This window comes from Pinus tabuliformis, chromosome 4_2, assembly GCF_031772625.1.
Source record: "Pinus tabuliformis cultivar Carrire ecotype Pingquan chromosome 4_2, CPIR1, whole genome shotgun sequence".
Lineage (NCBI taxonomy): Eukaryota > Viridiplantae > Streptophyta > Pinopsida > Pinales > Pinaceae > Pinus > Pinus tabuliformis.
In genome coordinates, this window is record NC_142304.1 from 477,273,616 (window position 1) to 477,285,563 (window position 11,948).

Genomic DNA, 11,948 nt, shown 5'->3' on the forward strand with positions numbered 1-11,948 from the left:
ATAATTCCCCTAGATACAGAAAGAAACCATGTCATAGATAACTTTGGCAGGAAAGCACCTTAGCATCAAACCATGTCATAGATAACTTTGGCAGGAAAGCACCTTAGCATCAGTGAAGAATGTAGAACCTGCTTTTATATTGTCAAAGTAATATGAAATCATTGCACAAAGGCGGTCGCTTGTCTCACAAACAAAAGGCATCATACACCAACTTGGTGTCTGGCTTGGCTGTAACCTTAAAAATAAACTATTATTATTATAACATTCTGTTAAAGATAGTAGCAATATTAACCTGGTTTTTAGGGGAATTTTGCCAAACTTAATAAGGTTGGAGTTTGTAAAAAATAATCTAGACCTGAGATATATGAGCTCGATTCCCCCTATGCAATTGCCAATAATATGACCGATTTCACTTTGTTAGAAATTCCGATGCATAAGCAAACCTACAAGCGCTGCCATGCTCTTTTGCTTCATCGAAATTCTTTTATTTTTTTTCTGTCGTTACATGGGCATATGACAGCCCCAAGTTATCACATTCATAAGTCTTCTGGAAATAAAATTTCTGTTTCAGGCACCCATCTAATTGAAAGACCTTTCTATTATTCAATTCACAAATGGAAATTACACTTTTCAGGTCAAGCATATACAATCCTTAACATACAAGATGTGCAATTGTAAAGGACCAAGAAATGTTTCCAATCCTCAAAATTAACACTGAAAAATGATTGTGTTGATTATAATTTACAATCTGTAGATCATGTAACCTCAAGTACTGTAATGCAAGGGATTAAGATAGATCCCAGTTAACAGTTCTAGTTAGTAGTGTTGGTTGTACATGTGGGATTTATGTTTGCATATCTTATCTAATCCTGGATTCAATAGAATTTCTCGTGTAACAAAACAGCGAGTTTACTTTAGGAACAGAGCATGCAAACTCTCGTGTCAAAGAAACTTATTGAATCTATATACAAAGATAGATAATGGACAAAACCCATAAGTGGGCTCAAACGGAAGCAAACTTACAAATCTAACTAGCTGGGTATTGCTTTGCTTTTTGTACTTACCTGCAACATTCTTCACAATAGTTGTATCTTGACGGATACATGAGTAGAAGTTATGATCCTTTACAGAAGACTTCTGGAAACTCCATAAAGAGAAGCACACTGTCAATGGAATGTACACCTATGGACAACGGCTGATCTTGGCAGATCTGAGAAACTTGTAACCCACCAAAATGGTGAGATGGAGTGATGGTAATGTGGCAAATCTAACCTCCTGCAGGCTTTTGTTTCCACCAAAACTTCATCAAAATAAATATAACCAAGATGGAGAGGGCAGTGAAAGTGAAAGGGAAAAACCTGAATTGGAATTGATGAGGATTATTCTGCCTGTGAATGTGAGGCTGCCCATGACGAACCGCCATGTGTGGAGCGTGCTGGTGGTGGTAATGATGATGCATTATATCCCGCTTAGACTGAATGAATTATCACAACCCTGGACCTCTTACAGATGGTTTTCACTTGAGCGGACCTGCTTCTTCTGTTGCTTTGGGTTCTCCAGATTGATCAGATTTACTCCGATCCAACTCTTTAAGACTTCTTTGGTGCCCAATACCTATATTCAAAAGGGGTAGTTCTGTGGAACTTTTTGTTGAGGGTTGATAGGTACAAAACAGAACAACACCTAAACCAAAAGGAGTTCATTGAACCGATGACCATGTGATCCCCCCGAGTGCCGACGTTGGAGTTTGACGGGCGCTTCGCGGAAGAAGTTGACTTTTATTTTAATGTCCACCTCATATGTAGGATAGACTCATTAAATGTTTTTGGAAATTCTTATGGAAAGAAATTTAGTAGAAAATATTCATTTTATCAATGAGAAATTTTATCATAAAATTTTGTGATTCAGTCCTTGGATAGTGTGTAAGGGAGAGGGTAAGATGGGAGAAGTTGTGAACAACACAATGCAATGGTGGATGGTGCTTTGGTGGTAGTGGTTTATGGTGGCATGTAATGAAGGATTGATAGCAATTTAGGGATGAATGGTGTGTCACAACCTTCCATTACACATCTTTAGACATTATGGTAGGTGTTAGGCCCTTGGCTTGAGGACGCTCAAGTTGGCCTAGGTTGACTTGGACTTATATCGTGCATGAGCGGAAGCAAAGGGCAACTTGGTCATGTTGTGCGAGGGATGACATGGGTGTTGTGATGGAAGCGTGCACGTGAAGGGAAATTGGATAAGTTCAGTTAGACATGAGATGGTGAGTTTGGGCAGGGGGCGTCGCATGAAGGCGAGTGCGCCCATCGAAAAAGACAATGTGGATCGTCGAAGGTATCATGTGATGGAATGGGCAGTGGTGGAACAATGGATGTACATACTTGGCGAATGGGCATAGGCGGCGATGTTTTGTGCAAGGCACACAATGAACAAGCAAACATGCCAAAATGATTGGCGTGCGACGAAGGTGAACCAACGACGCTGCAAGTGAAGGTGTACGCCTAAGGCACGTCTGCACGAACGTGGGGCACTTGGTGACACGCCCATGTGACGAGGGGCGAGGGGGTGTTGTGTGCATGAAGGAACCAAACTGAGGGGTGTTTAGGCAAGTGTTCAGTCAGCTTAACAGTAGAGTGGGGGTTAGCACGAGTGGCATGACCACCCCAACCAACGGGCGCAATGGATATAAATGAGAAGTCGTGCGATGGGAAGAAGGAAATCAATGAAGATCGCAAATCATAAGATAAGTGAATTTGAAGTAGAAACGAAGAAGGCAAGGAACAATGTGATAAGGAAAAGGTGTAGGTCAGGATATGTGCTTTCCTTGAGCGAGCTAAGGCAGATCGTGCAAATTTCCATTGGGTTTCTACTAGTTTGTAAGGGTGAAGCCTTGGACTGCCCATAATTCAACTATCATGCATACGTGTTGAAGTTTTGCCTAAGTGTTGTGGCAGTGAACCTGTGGGGTTCGACCCAAACTTGGCTGTTAGGATTTTGAAGTTATTCTACCTTGTGAAAGGAAGTCGACAGGGGCTTGGTCCTGTTGATAAATCTATGGGCAGCTAGATTAGGTGATTTCTCTTCCTTTGATAACTGCTTGTGATGTATTTTTACTTGATTTTCTTCTTCTTTTACTTGATTATTATTCATCAAACAGCGACCAAACCATAAAGAACAATAAGACAAAGGACATAAGATATAGGCAATCAGACAGGGCCAAACCTCTCCAACTAAGAGGAAAACCCACAAGAATTATTCTTTTCTTATAAAACTTCAATTGACGAATTCCAAGACCTATGGCCCTTGACCAAGACCCTCCAATACCAAGTAAAATATTTTATGCTTTCCAACAACTTCTGCAATTTTGATCCCAGTATATTCTTCTGCAACTTCGACCCCCCAACAAATTCTTCTGCAACTTCGACCTGCCCAGCAAATTCTTCTGCAACTTCGACCTGCCCAACAAATTCTTCTGCAACTTCAATATGCCTAGCAAATTCTTTTGCAAAAACCCTAACGTTTGCACATGTGGAAACATAATGGTAGATTCTCCCTTATTTCTTCTTTGCTTGACTTGATTCTCTCTCCTCGAGAACTCGACTTGCAAGGTGTCCTTCTTGATTCCCTAACTCGACTTCTGCAATTCAGCCTTTTCTGTTGCAATTGGTGCCCTAGTTCTTTCGCACGTGTGGAGAGGAATAACCCAAAAACTGTCCAAAAGCACTTTGCTCTTCCTTCCCTTTCCTTTGCTATGTATTAGGCTTCTTATTTTAGCTAGATCGAACTTCTTGATACTTGAGTGAATGTGCCTTCCAAGTGAGGTCGAAGTCTCCTTTATATAGGCCTTCTACTAGGTCAAATTGCACCTTTTAGGCCAACTTGATCTTTGCAACATGACAAGGTCTTGGAGGGCCTTTTGACTCCAATAATTTTTTCTTTACAATATGTAACATGCCCAAATGGGTCTTCAATACATGACAATGACTCAATTGACTTGTAGACTAAATAACAAGCCCTATAAGCACTCAATGGGTGCTTTGACCTAAAAAAAAAATTGTGAGCATGAAACCCATGCCTTAAGAATAACAATAATAATAATAATAAATCTCACTACATCAAATACATAAAATCATAAATACATATGTCATTATAAAGATCGAACCTAGTTACATATTTCAATAGGTCCAATGTATGACTTTGTATATTTGAAGTTGTAAACTATATTTGAAGTTTAATAAAAGAAGGGAAATTTATTGTTGGGAGTTTCCCCTCCCATGTATGTTGTTGTTATATTATTGTGCATTGTTATACTCGGACATTGTAGAACTGTTGGTTAATAAATGAAGTTTAAATGAATGCTAAAGATAATAGTAGTGTACGCTAATAAAGTAAACAAAGTGAATTGGAAAAATAGATTGTTTGTTGAAAGAAAAATTGAAGGGCTATTGTGTTGAAGTTACTTGAAAAGTTAATTCCACAAAGTTGATAGTAGCTTCACTAAGAGACACATAGGCTAGAGGCATAGTCTGGAAGCAAGTAGTTGTGTGCCTTGCAACGAAAACTTGTTAGGGTTGCATGCCCTCGGTGTTCTAATTGGTGCGATCATCATGGGGTCATGACAATAGGTTATCTATGGGAGTGGAATGAGTTATATATCCTTTGTAGTAGTCAAAATATCTTGGAAGGGACAAAGCCACGTATCAAAATTATTGATCCTCATCAAACATAAGGATGGTTGTAACACGTCCTCCCACATTTACCCGCTTTTACAAGCTCTCTAGGGTAAACGTGAAGCTAAGTGTTAATATGACATGACTCAACCTCTAAGTTCCAGTTATGGAAGTGGGGTCTACAAACTGGAAACTTGTTGATAACCCTCAGGAACACCATATCACCTAGAAACCAACAAACAACCTCGGATGATTAGATCATGAGCTAGAACTACTTTTCACAAGCTTTACCTCCTAACCACAACCTTAACTCACTGTGCATGTAGTTGGAAGGCTCCAACTGCACACATAAGCCTTCATACATGCAATTATGACTAGCGGTTGCGAGATTTGTGCCACATTTTTAGGACTAGATACTTGTAATGCCTCCTCCCACATTTACCAACTTTCACTGGCTTTCCTAGGGTAAACAAGAGATGAGGGCTACTATGATATGATTCAACCTCCTAGATCACCTTAAGGAAGTGGAATCAACAAACCAAAACCCTTAATGACTTCCCTATTAGGTGTTATAGGACCCCCAAGGGCTAAACCACCCTTCTAGGTGAACTCTGAACTAAACCTCATTTTTTAGTGCCCTGATCTCCCAAACGCTAAAACAACATTGCTTAATTTCGACTGAAACCCACAGTTAAAAAGCATAGTAAGGAAGGCATGGTCACTTCAATTCATCCAGAAATTCAAAAGTCACAATAAAGAAGTCATGAAGACATTTGCAAGGTATTTTAACGGCGTGGAAGTTGAGGTTGGAGATCTCAAATTTTCAGTCACAGAGGCATCCATTGCGGCAGCAACGGGGCTTCCACAGGAGGGGAAACGGTGGTTCAAAAACAAAGACTTTGATGAGAGGGCTTGGAGGATTATCTTGCGCAATCCAGGCATGGATATAACCATTTTCAAACGTGGAATCCCTGTCTCTACTCTAGAGAAAAAGTGGATTAGTTTATTACTGATAATTCATAAGTTTATTACATGTGAAGGACAATTTGGGTCCATGTACATGTACCACATCAGGTTACTAATGAATTTTCTAGAAAATCAAGCCATCAATTTGCCTTATTTCCTATTGAGTAGCCTGAAAAAGATGTCCACAACCGTACAAAAGAATCTGAATGACGTAGAGCATCACCTTTACCATCACGACCTTTTTAAAATTCTGATTGAAAAACAATTGAAGGAAAGAAAGGACACCTGGGAATAGTTCTTGATTAGAAACTTATTTCAAGACCCACCTGAAACACCTGAAAGTAACTCAGCAAGGAAAAGTAGGAGAAGGAAAACAAGTGTGAACATTCAGGATACTCCTACTAACATAGCTAAAGAAACTAGTAAGGAAGAGAAGCTGTCTGAAAGTAGGAAGGAAAGAACTAAGGTTAGGAAGCAAGAAAAACTAAAGGGGAAAAGAAATATTGAAGCTGTCTATCAAACCCCATAACCTTCCTCAGAAGAGGATCAAATACTTTCTGAAAGACTAATTTACCTTAAGGAACAAGCAGCTACAGTAAAGGGAAAAGGGAAAGAAAAACAGAGTGTAGAGAAAGGAGACACCAGCTCACAGAATCTAAGGAGGAGCTCCAGACTTAAAGGTAAACTGAAGAAAGTACAAATTAAAGGGGCCCACTTCATAGACTTAGGAGAGGAAACACCGAAACAGTCTCCAGTAATCCCTCCTGGCCATAGCCCACAACATTCTCCTCTTTCTCAACCAAATATTGAGATCAGTCCTTCTTAACCAGATTTTGGGGTTAGCCCAAGAAAGGCTACACCTGAGATAGATCCAACCCAACAAGAAATGTATGATTTCATTGAATCATTGGAGAAGACTGCAATAGATCAAGGCACTTCATCTACCTAGCCTAATACAGCCCAGGAAGCTTTAATCCAATCACTAAAGCAGGAAGTTTTTGAACTGGAAGTCCTGAATAGACACATCAAAAGAGAAAATGAAACATTGAAAGAACTGAGCGGGTTGGATAAAATTATCCACGACAACACCATGTTGCATTTTGAGCTGTGGCAGAAGAAAAATAGGAAATTGAAGAAAAAGAGCAGGAGGTTGAGCAGGGCAATTATCAACCTTAAATACAGGTGCCTAATGAGGAAGCCTAGAATGACAGTGGTACCAAGGAAGAAGAAAAGAAGGCTGGATGTATTAGCAGAGGTCTCAGAACACATGAACTGAAGGGAAAATGGTCACAGTTTTGGTTGCACGAGGACATGCAACACCTTCACAGTGTGGGTATGTTGAGCCCTGAAACCTCTCTTCTACATACTTTCCTAGACCTTTTTCCCCTCACCAGTGCCTCATAAGCTATCAAAGATCATTACATATTGATCATAAGAGTGCATTTAAGTGGTTTTCTAACTATATTTTTGTGTTTGCTATTTGACTTAGATTTTGTTCATAAGATGCGGAATGCAGCCACTTTCCGTAGCTGACCCATGATTCCGCAGCTGTTTTTATTAATCTCTAGGTTACAGGTGTTGGCAAGTAAAACGAGGCACGTGGGCAGTTCGGGAATGATCTGGACATGGACCAGGTCCTATCAGTTCAGCCAAATTCGTAAAGGAAAGCCTTGGTCAAACGATGGTCAAACGAGGAGTTCTACAACAAACAGGTCTCTGTTTTCAACACGTGAAAGGTCCGAGACCGTTCCTAGATCCTTGGATCCATTTTGACAGCTGTAGACAACCTCCATGACACAAATCCAACATCCACCATTTGGTAGATTGAATGATCATGGAAACCAAGACGCTAAGTTCGTGGGTTTTGTCTTTTTACGTGTCCTCTACTGAAGGTGTTTTATAGGAAAAATAGTTATGTAATTTCCTCTATAAATAACGCATTTGCAAATGCATGTAGCTAGTTTTTGATATAGTCTTGCTATTAGTTTATATACTGTTGCCGTAACATTGGTCTTGCTGTTGTAACGAGAGGATCCTTCCTCTGTTTTGCAATATAAAAGACCCTGTTTCTTATGACTGTGTGAGCATAATTTCGGATTGACATCGTGTTAACCAAGGCCGTGCAGAGGGCCACTGCTGGCTAAGGTTTTGTTTCTTTATTTCTGTAAAGTCTTCATGTATCATTTTCCTATTTCCATTGTAAAATTTTCATAGCTTGTTCATTTGTGCATGTATTTCCTAATTCATTTATGATGTTAACATTTCATTCCTGTACATGATTTTCCAGCACTTTATATTTTTGATAACATTGATCAGTGTGTTTCAGGATAGGTTACGCTCGAGCATTTTCATATAATTTTTGCATCAAATAGTGACATGTGATTGGTCTCTCTGCTGACTTTGTTTTCTTAGCTTTTCAATTTCAGTTATGCTTTGATTTCAGTCTTATTTATTTGTTGTTGTTAGTTAGTTTAGATATCAAATTCCTCATGTCATTGATGTTATCTCCAGAGCCATGGCTTAACCCCGAAAAGCTACTTAGCGAGCTATCGGATTATGAATGAAGTGATTTGATTTTACTTTCATTTTTACAATTAGATATCAGATTCTTCATGTTATTGATGTTATCTCCAGAGCCATGGCTTAACCCTGAAAAGCTACTTGGCGAGCTATCAGACTATAAGTGAAGTGACTTGATTTTACTTTCATTTGCAAGTAGGTAATTTAGATATCAATTCCTCATGTTATTGACGTTATCTCCAGAGCCATGGCTTAATCCCGAAAAGCTACTTGGCGAGCTATCAGACTATAAGTGAAATGAATTGATCTTATTTTCATTAGTCTGCAATTTTTGGTTTGTTTGAGTGCAATAGTTTAACTTTTATTTTTGTATTTAGATGAGCAGCAAAGACAGTGATTTCATGATCAGTAGTTCATCATTTTTTAAATTTGAATAGTTGCACATTTACATTCTTGTTCAAATACTACTCTTATCACTAGTATGTTTTGAGATCCTTTGAAGTGTTAAGCTCCGGAAGTTATCATAAGGGACATAATTGTCTAAAATCTATATGCATACTTGCCTTCTAAAGTATTCTTAAAACTTAGGAATAGGATTTCCACTCGCATTAGGAGATAAACAAAGATAAAACCCCAAAACAAAATAAAATTGAAAACAATAAAAAGTAAGAAAGAGGTTGTCTTGCACATATAGTGCACCTCACTTCATCAGTTTACGACTCCCGGATTGATAATTAATGTAGCAATTTAGGACATACTAAATTGACTAAACACCTCTATTGAGCTAAGTTCCAGTAACCATTATTTCTTTCTATACCACAATATCATGGCTAATCCTAAGCTGACACAACATCCAAACGTGGATTTTCTATCCATAACTTTCCCATTCCAATCAAAATCTATGCACCACTACAAATCTACTCCATCCGATCTAACATATCTCATTCCAAAGTCCCTTGTACCTCAAAGGCATCTCAACACATGCTTCACTACCGCCCAATGAACTCATCTTAGCTCCATCGTGAATTAGCAAAGCTTGTTCATAAAAAAAAAATATATGGCCTAGTGTTGACTAGATACATCAAGGACCCAATGACCTACTTTTATAGTGTGGGGTCCACCAACTATCCCTCAAAAGTAGTTAGCTTCTTCAAGTTGGTGGTGGTCATAGGTGTAGACATCAGCTTGTATCCTCCATATGAAATCACCTCAAGATTTCAACTGCATACTTGCCCTGCCCTGGGAAAATCTCCCATGGATGTTGCCACACCTCTAATGGCAAAAATTAATGTGTCAAACTAATTTCCTTCATCTCAAAATCTAAAGCAAGGGCTTTCTTTCTCATCATTATGATCATGTTTGATCCCATCAAGAAGAGATCATCAACATATAGGACCAATATAAGTGGTTCACTATCTACAAACACATAGTAAAAGGTAGAATCTTCTTCACTCTTAGTGAAGCCCAAACAAGGAAGATATCCATAAATGCTAGTGTACCATGCATGTGGAGCTTACTTAAACCCATAAAGGGACTTCTTCAGCCTTCATACATGATAATTTATCACATGCACCTCAAAGCCTTGAGACCACTTAATATACACTTCTTCCTAAATCACCCAATTGTGGAAGACAATCTTCACATCCATATGATGTATCCTCCATTTCATCTCTGAAGAAATATATATAACCACCCTAATAGATGCATATTTGGAAATAGTAGCAGTTTTCTCCTCATTGTCCAATCCCCCCTTATAGGAGAACCCTATCGTCATGAGCCTCACTTTATACTTCTCTAAACTGACATCAACTATAAGCTTGATCTTAAGGATCCACCTAGAAGTAACCAAATAATTTACCCCGAGCATTGACACTATCCCACACTAATTCCTCATGGAGATATACTTCTCTAGCATGGCATCTCTTTAGAACTTCTCATTTGTAGCCTCCTTGAAAGTGGAAGGTTTAGACTCATTAATCTTACTTGACAAGGCCAAAAAAATGGAAAATATCACTGGTGGTCTACTTTTCCTAAAGGTTCTATTAGGTGCCTCCACACACTCTTGAACATCTTTTAAGGCCTATTTTACCCACTTCAGCCTCCTCATAGAACTCAATGGAACATCTTTCTCCTCCTCCAGATCTATAGAATGTGTCTGTTACGTAAAATTGACTTGGGGAAAGAGTCAAAGATTGAGCGGGTCATAGTAGTGGTGTTGGGCCCATGGTTTTTGGTTTCCCATGGATTGCATGTGATGGAGCCTTAAAAGACTGGGAAGACTTCATTGTAATGTGCTAAGGGATGTGAGCAGTGAAGGCTAGCTTCGCCAGGGTTCTCGCCAAGGAGACTATTGGATTTATGTTAAGCTGAGTATTTCCTAAAAGTTGGGATTTTCCCAGTGAAAAGATTGTGTTGCTACATTTGCATGATGTTTTATTATTGTTGTTGGTTAATTTAATTGTTAATACTCTTGGTAAATTTTTATTTTATGTTTCGAAAGTTCTACATATAGTTCCTAAGGCTATGGAAAAATGGACGAGCTGCACCTTGGGGATTGAGGTGTGGATGGTTGGTGCTAGAAGCGATGCACCAACAAAGAAGAAAGATGAAAGGAGATCAAATATGTATGGAACTTGAAAGTGTATATGGAGATAGAACTGTCGTTGGAAACTCCTATGATATTCATAGCTAGAGTGAAGGTGATGAGTGTTGTATGTAGTTGGTGAAGGGGCTAGTCCACTCAGTCAACTAGCCTAAACGAGTTGGAAAACATATAATGTAAAGATAAATGTTAAGCTAACTAAATTCAAGTTAGTTAAGATTTTTGTCAGACAGTTAGATTGCCGTAACTATCCTGAGATGCTATAAATGTTTGTCTATGTATCAATGTATCATTTGTACTTGGATTTTAAGAGAAATAATAAAAAGTGTGCTTCTGCTAGTTCTCCACTACTTATATATCTTCTCCTTCTTTATATTATGTGTTTTTATATGTGAATACTTGATGTCTGTGCTACTGGTAACCATGCACACTTTTCCCTAGATTACAACATTGTGTCTATTATCTGTAGTTTGGATTTGAGTCATGAAAATGCAAGCATAATTGTTAACATTGGAAGAGATACAGTTGTGGTGGGAGACAAAAATAAATAACTAACTGAAGAAATATGCATGGATAAATAGATTATCTTTAGCAGAAGCCAAAGCTGATTTTTTCACTGAAGTGCATGAGTAGTTATCGAAAGCACCCCGATAGAAATAAAAGATTCCTTGATTAAGTTTCTCATGAAAAACCTCATAGTGAATCTAATGCTTGAATTTTATTGAAGCTGTCAGATGGTGGTCGAGAAAAATTACATGAGTGGGTCGAGTCAATTTTGGATGGTTTCTATGAAGAAAGAGAAATAGAAGAACAAATTTATATCGATTGTGTCAAAGCTAGATTATTTGATGATTTGCATGACAACTTCTTTTGCTTGATTCCCATCCCTTTACATAAGTTCCTCCTTGACAAGGGTGCAGGTCATATTCTCAAATACCAAATTCCGTTGCAAACTTGAATACATACTTCTCATAGAAGTGGAAAACTGACTATCACAATTTCTTAGATTCCCACTGCAAAGACATAAAATAAATTTGGGATTACTTCTTAAGAAAATAAATATGGTTGTGTTGCTGCTGCTGGACCCGCCAACATGTCAAGTGGATCTCCCCGGTAAGAAGTCCCAATTAGACCTTAGATCATTTGGTGTAGGAGTCCCAACAGTGAGTCGTAAGGTAATGCCTTGACCG

At 38.6% G+C, this 11,948-nt stretch overlaps 1 long non-coding RNA gene across 1 annotated transcript; it reads right to left on the bottom strand.

The window, feature by feature from the left end:
• Positions 1-667: 667 nt before the first annotated feature.
• LOC149170018 (uncharacterized) lies at positions 668-1,746 on the bottom strand. The gene is made up of 2 exons (XR_016259843.1): positions 1,359-1,746; positions 668-1,282 (listed from the first exon to the last, which is right to left on the bottom strand). It is a non-coding gene; the product is annotated as an uncharacterized LOC149170018 (long non-coding RNA).
• Positions 1,747-11,948: the final 10,202 nt, after the last annotated feature.